This window comes from Erithacus rubecula (genome assembly GCF_903797595.1).
Source record: "Erithacus rubecula genome assembly, chromosome: 5".
NCBI lineage: Eukaryota > Metazoa > Chordata > Aves > Passeriformes > Muscicapidae > Erithacus > Erithacus rubecula.
In genome coordinates, this window is record NC_136687.1 from 40,889,207 (window position 1) to 40,897,127 (window position 7,921).

A 7,921-nucleotide genomic window follows, 5' to 3' on the forward strand; every position below is an offset into this window, starting at 1 on the left:
CAAAAGTTATTCACTCTGGAATCATGTTAAGGACAAGACCATATAACAGATTTTAGCCAAATTACTTAAATGTATGAAGACATATTGCCTATAATGTGCCCTGTCTTAAAGAAAAACCGCATACCACATTCCCCTTCCTCTATCACAACATAAACACAGTTACACCAGAAAAATCCTGTTCAGATCAGGACAAATTCAGGAGAAGATGAACAAACTAAACTGGCAAACATTAGATTTTGCTAGTATAATCAGCATCCTGGATTAAGAGCACCCTGCCATACAGATGTCCTACTGATAAAGTCTTCTGCATGTGGCCCTCGGCTGAATCATTGGGACTACCCACTCTCAAAGTGGATTGACAGGGGTAGGATTACCCTTCAGATAACCAGGATTTAGTCAAATATGAAGAGCAATGGGATTTACCTTTTCCCAAAGTTCCATTACCTTGTTCTAACAGAATTGTATTCAAAGATGTGTCATATCCACCTCAACAAGAAGTGTCAATGTTTCTAGTGGTGTAAAAATTTTCTAGTGGTGTCAAAACATTGCAAATCATTCAGTTGAAAATTAGGATTTTAATGTCACAGCCTGACAAAACTTCACCTCTCTGATACTGGCATAGAAGTAAACACATACATTTTTACTCTTACTTGCTCAAAAATAACTGAAAATCTTTGACTGTGCCAGGAAAAAAGTGAGCCAAACATATACCAAAAATTATCAGAGCCTGTTGCTTCTCATAATTGTGTTACATATACTTCAGAGTAACTTTATTACCTGCTATGGTTCACTCCTAACAAAGTTTTTTTTTGCAACTGATGAAAAAAGGCAACCCACTGCTGCATTTTTTCCTACATTTTTTTGTCTTTTTCTAAATAAAACAATGCTTTTATGCAGTTCAGTTATGTAGCTTCCATTGTATTTGCTTTTATGAAAAACTATAAAGGCAGCTGACTACAATGGATTAGTTTAAGAACAATAATAATGACACTTGACATTTATACAGAAGTTTCCATTTAGTTTCTCAGACTGCCCTCACAAAAATAGGCATTAATATCCTTCTTTCGCAGATCAGGAAAATGAGGCACAGTGAAGTGAAATAACTCATTCAAAACCACCCAGCAAGTCTTTTACAATCAAGAAAAACAGAGTATTTTTTTCTCCAAGTTTTATACTCTAATCACTGGCCTACAGCAATCAGAATGATGTATAATCAACGCAGCATTTGGATTATAATTTGAAAGCATAACAGCAACCAAGGCTCCCTCCAACTTCTTCCCATCAACTGTGCACAAAAGTGTCTGCCTAAGTTCAAATTTAAAACTCATCAGCAATATTCCTCACAGTCTTTTTCTTTCTTTCTTCTCAATTGTTATTTTTCCTTTAATTATTTCTTAATCCTTTGTTTTCTCCCCCAATTCTCATTTACTTGACACCCACAGAGAAGCCATGAAGCCCCTCTCTCACCCCTTTTATAGAGACATTTTTGCCCTCAGAATGGTTTCTTGAAGAACTTATGCAATATAACTACACAGAAACCACAAACATCCTAATGACCAGCTGAAGACTTAAAAGGACCCATGCAGAAAATCCAGCAAGAGACATGTAAATTTAATTAACTATTTTCTCTGATGACAGGAGGGCAGTTAGATGCCACAAGGAGCATCACAGACACATGCTGGTTGGCTCAGGCCACAGTACCTATCCTGTGGCAGGAGAATATAAAGATATTTAAGGAATATGTGAGCAAGAATGAACAATAAACAGAACACACCTTCTCTTGCCGACCAGGTCTCCTGCATATTTCCCTCTTGTTATAACCCTTTGTTCTCCAATCTTGGGCCATAAAGCACCTCTCTCCACCCTCTTTCAGATGTCTCACTACCTCTCTTCAGACATCAAGGGTCTAAACCAAGAGCAGAGTCACTAAGCCTCAGGAAAGGACCACCATGTTATCCCTTGGGTGCCTGCTGGGACATGAACAACCTCCCTGCAGCCAGCAGAGCAGTTTGGCTTTGTCTGCTTCTGCAGCCCACTGCCACCCTCACCAAACCTGCCAGCTCTGACAGCCTTTGTGATGCGGCCACAGCTGGCAGTGCCAGAGGAAGGGCAGTGGATTGATTGCTACCAGAGCAGTAGGCAGCCTTTCTTAGGGCAGCCAGGCTCTTGTTATTGGAGCCAGAAGTTCTTATTTCTAGGCTTCAGAGACCTGCCTATATGATTTATCTAGAAGTTGCTTTCTTATCAGCAGATGTAGTTTTAGTACAGCCTGACTGTCTGGTGAGACAACCACAGGAATGGATTTTGTTTGCCTCTGTATGAAGAGGAGAGTGCAAGATACTCACATCACAGGAATCCAAGACCCCAAGCTCTCTTACAAACATAAATTTGCCCACACTATATCCCTTTGGGGTGAGTTTAATAGAGTAACATTTTCCAAATGCATCAGCTGCTTTCAGGGTGAGCCATGGGCTCCTAAATCACCTAGATGCCTTGGAAAATGTTAGCCACTATCCCCTACTGGAGTTAAAGCCAGTTGGCCAGGCTCAGCCAGAATGCCTGTCACCTAGCCAGGGGGAACACCTCAGCAATCAGCCAGCCAGCCCATTGCTCTCACAATTGATCAAAATAACCAAACAATACAGAAAGCTGCACTGCACCACAGCTGATGGAACAAACCTCAAAACCAATCACCACACACAGAGAGCAGCTGTCTGGCCAGAAGGACCAGCACAAGTTAGAGATATGCTCAGTGTCTTACAGGACAGACACAAGAAAGAACTTAGATAGCTTCTAAGAGTTACAATAAGGCAATACTATTAATGCAGCTCTTTCAAAACCCAGATGCTACAGATCATCCTTTTGGAGTCATTTTCAGACCACAAAAGTAATGCTAGAATTGTGAGAATTTTCTATTTGGACACAACAGATTGACGTTGAGACATGGTCAAAACCAGCAACAACTGGCAGATTTAGGACTGATCTAAGAAGGTAGCACAAATTCTAGTTTAAGAGCACTTTCAACTTTTCAGATCTTTGTTTTCAGAGCTTAACCCTGACAGTCTTCATTAAACATAAATCTTTCCATATGGAGCCGCTATGGAAGTACAATTAAAGAATTTTCCAGTGATACCTGTTTTTTGCAGGCAGGAGATAACTAATCCCTCTCTGGCAATATCCCTGCATTGTTAGTTAATTCAAATCTCTAACTTTTTTGTTATGTGAATCTCCAGCCATGCACCATAGGAAACTGGCTGGTTACACACTGAGACAGGTGCTTTAGTGACTGCAGGGCTCACATCATTAGGCTACACAGAGAGCTATTAATCATTTCAGTTTACTTAGAGGCACAAACCTGAATTAAGTCAGGCCACTTTCCTAAGCAAAACAACAGCTAATTGCTACAGGTAAGGCAAAAGTGTTTTGAGAGGTAACGTTTCAAGAACTAGGGCAATTTTCCCAAAAAAAACCCATCAGGAAAGACAAGAAAATACACTGTAATTTAAGAATTAGAGGATTTAATAATTTGTTTTCAACAAGGGAAGAAAAAGAATTTGAAGATCATCTGTTCACCTCACACAGCCTGTTACTTTCTGGTGCTGAATTCCTTGATATGGGAAAAGTTGTCCCATTTACATTCTGTGATCTGTACCACTGCAATCATCCCAGTGATATGAATGGCATGCTGTTTGGGGGTTTTTTCACACACTGGGGAGTTTAAATAGAGATGGATTTTCAAAAGCATCTACTAAAGCACAAGTTCAAAGATTCCAAAAGTATTCTTAAATTTTGATTTTTAAAGTAGCTTACACAACAGAAGGAGCAAAAAAACCTTTGTTAGAAACAAAATAAGAAGTCATTTAAAATACTGTTAGATGCCTACAGCCTGCAGGTGCTTATCTGTTTCTTGAGGTACCTACATATATTTTAAAATCTGTCTCCAAGACATCCTCAGAGCATTAAATGTACCTAGCACCCAGGGATTTTGGAAATGGGACCTAAACTGCTGAAAATATTAGCAAGTAGTGGTATTATAATCTATCCCACACGTGTGAAATGATAAATTTGTCTTTACCCTTTTTTTTTTTTTACTCTTTTGTTTCAACATTTGACTAGAATATGATCCTTTTTCAAAGAGCTGAAATACGACGTCTTTGCTTCCCCACAGAAACATACTTTGTAAATTCATAAAGTACTTCTGTAATTCTAAAGCTAACTCTACCTTCACAAGAAAACACTGCATGGAAATCAGTCCCTCAATTCAGCTTTAGAAACCTTGCTAGAAAGATTAGCATCCTTCTCAACTTTGTACATTAAGTAGATGAACAAGGAAAGATTTGTATTAAATACTTCTGTTTAGAACACAATACAGCTGGAAACTACATTAACTGTTAAGACTTGCCGTGCAACTGCTGCAGCTCACTAGTACATAGGAAGGAGTAGCGTAAAAGTCAGAAGTGTAGAGTACATAGAATCACAGAATATTTTGAGTTGGAAGGAATAAACAGAATCATCAAGTCTGACTCTTAAGTGAATGGCTCATACAGAAATGAGACCAGTGAACTTGGCATTATTAGCACCATGTTCTAACCAGCTGAACTGATCTCAAAATGGATGAAAAAGATGCATTTCCTCACATGCAAAACTCAAAATGATCACCAGAGACATCTAGAATGTGGATTACAATACAGCACATCTATGCTGGTAACATGTCACAACCTACTTTCAGGTGAAGTTCACCCAGCAATAAGTACATTATTGTTTGTATCTTGTATGCAGCATGTGAGCTGCTGCATAGAGCAACCACTTTCTGCACCGACTGCCAATTGTGTTGCTTCCATCATCTTCCTGGATTACAGAAGGCAGACAGTGTGTGGGCTCAAATCTTTTACCCATCCCAAAATGAATCCTGAATGACAACAGCTATATACCATGAGTGGCTTGTGGTGAGTTTGGTAGCTGAGCAGGGGACCTGCCTAGTTCCACGGCTGCACCATCTCCATGTCTGCAATGGGACCAAGCAATGCAGGGAGGTCAGTCACATAAAGTGCACCTCAAAAACATTCAGCCCAAACATTTGCAAAGAAACAAGTATATTACAGCAGCCTCGGTCTTGATTTGCTGCTGTGGCTTGCCCATCACCAAGGTAAATTGGTGAGGTCAGCTAAAGCATTTGCTGTGTCTACATCATCTTGGTATAGTCTTTCTCTGGAGCACACAAGAGCATCACCCAGGAGCCTGTGCTTCACAAGGAGCCAGGGGTGGGGGCTGTTCCAGCCCTTGAGCTCCCACAGGCCAGGAGAGCAGCAGGCAGGAGATGCCAGTCTAATGATCATCAGGGCAGGGGTCACCACACCTTTTCAGTCTTATGGTAGTCTTGATAAAGCCGCTCACCTTGAGGCCCAGGCTTGCAGCATTTGCCAGCTGAACTCTCCTCCTGCTTTTCTGTCACTCACACTCATTCTATCTTTGATCCTCTCAAAGAGAAAAAGGATCTAGAACTTGTGGAAAACTTCACACACAGCAGTACTCAAAAAAAAGATAAGAAGGAGGTGCTGGTGAATGCTGTAATGCCATAATCATCTTCAGTGGGAGGTTATCATCTGGCTGATGCATTTAATTTCTGACACACTATTGAAGGAATAGTGCAGAGACAGAGGTTAAAGAAAAAAAAAAAAGAGGAGAAATTTGCCAGGGAATTTGGCGCCAACACATATTCTAGGTGAATTTAATGAAGTGTGAAATCATGGCCTAGAGCTGGTCCTAGAGAAATAAGCAGTAAAATTTCATATACAATAATAGAAACAGAGGTACCAACATTGACTGTTTTGAAGAGCCTGACTGTTCAACAGCAAGAGACTCTAATCTCTAATTTTCCTGCTGTGGATAAGTCCACAATATCAGAGATTCAGAAGAACCACTTCTGCTCGAACTCCAAGTAGAAGAGAAGCATTGTGAGAAGATTTAACAGTGCCCTACTGAATCCACTGCTCTAATATAGTGGATAGCTGAAATGCAATAGCTCAAAATCCAAATAAAACATCTATTTATATACAAATGTAATGGCAAAAGCTATTTGGAATAAAAAACATCAACCCTGATTGTCATTGTGTGGGCCATATAAAAAGGTGGAGAAGTAACTATGGTCAGGATAAAGTCATTCTCATAGTATAGTGTCAGGCAACTGGCCAAGTGCAAAGCTGCCTGAAGTTAAGTGAAGTCACCCTAATGACATGTGGAACAGAGGCTGAAAGCCTGACAGCTGGAAATGTTGGAAGCACTTGTCATAAAAAGGTGGCAGGAAGCTTATGTCAGCTGAAAAAGAGCCTGGATGCTTGTTGCTAGGGCAGCAGAGAGGGTTTTGACAGATAAAACTGTTGGTGAGCAATGACCAGAGATAAGAACATAGAAGGCAGAGGAGGACTGGTTCTTCACGTTTATCTTTATTGATAGGGATGCAAAAGGTCACGGCAAACCTTCAATTTGGGGCAAGGCCTTGCATGGTCCTCAAGTCATCTGCCACTAGCTTAACTCCAGAAGGGAATTGTTAGTGTGGTATTTCATGTTCATTCTTACTGTTATGGTATAAATGCCACAGCTAGCAGGAAGGCTGCAGATAGGGAAGAAAGCAAGGAGTGTGAGGAAGAAAATTCATCTTTGAGAAGAGTTAGACTTGTTAGACTTGACCTTGAGAACCTGAATGACAAAAGTTATGTTCGTGCCTGGCAAAGTGCCTTCTTTTTGTATTTTACTTTCCTCTAGACACATTCAGAACAAAGCTTCAAAGACATAGCAGACCTGTCCTCAAGTAAATCTTATTTGGTCCTGTAAAAATATAGAGGAATAAAAGACCCAAAATCTCTTTATTGGGATAGCTAAATCCTAAGTGTGTTAAAAACAGAAAGAAAACCCAAGGTCTATAAAAAAATGCACAATCTTCAGCAAGACTGAAAAATAAAACCTTGTTAGTTGCTGGTTTCAGTCCAGACCCAGTAAAACAAAAAACAGAAGACAACAAAAAAATAGAAATCCTTTTGCAAGTTGTTTTTAACCAAGTTTCCCCAAATGCAAAATATTGGTCAGATATTTTCCAGGGCAAAATCCTCTTCAAAAACATTATAAAATTTACAGTATTGATAGCAATTTCAGATAAATTGAACACCCAAGGTCTTTGTCAATTTTCACACTATGAGAGGTTTCATTAATCAAGTACAGCTGGCTGAATATTTTTTTCATTGTATGGTTTATTGGTTTGGATGACTCAAATAACTTGGGGAAATTCGCCTAGTTCTGTTTCTCTTTCATTTCCAAGGTTGGCAGTGGACATTATTGAAACGATATATTCCAGTTTTGGTAACAGATTTGCACAGTCGCTGTCATTAGCTGTACTCACTCATGCATGCTCAAAGAGGTAAGTGAGACAAGATGGCAAATGTTTGTCCAGGCTGTGGGAGACCCATGTTCAAATCTGTTCTCTCTGCCCCTCCCCATGTCTCGGTTCACACTGAGACCTTAACCAGTAACTAGAGAATTTGGTAACTATACACTTGAATGGGGAATATGGTCCAAATTATAGAAAATTATAGAAATTGAAAAGAGAAAGAATAAGCCTATGGCTCGATGACTCTGTTACTCACTTTTCCAGCAGTGAGAGGACATGAAGTAGAAGTGTCAGAGCCCTTCTCTGATCCTTAGTCTCTCTCTTGCCTCTATAGATACGTGCTACACATGTCCCACATCAGACTCACAAACCAAGAAGATTCAGTGCAAGAAACCTGACCCACAAATTCTGATTTACTTGCTTGATCCATTTGGATTATTTTTTAAAATTTAGATATCCTAGGAAATAAATAGAACTCCACCTCAGAATTCTTTATTTCCAGCATTAAGACTTTCATCCAAGTGTTAGGCAAACATTTTA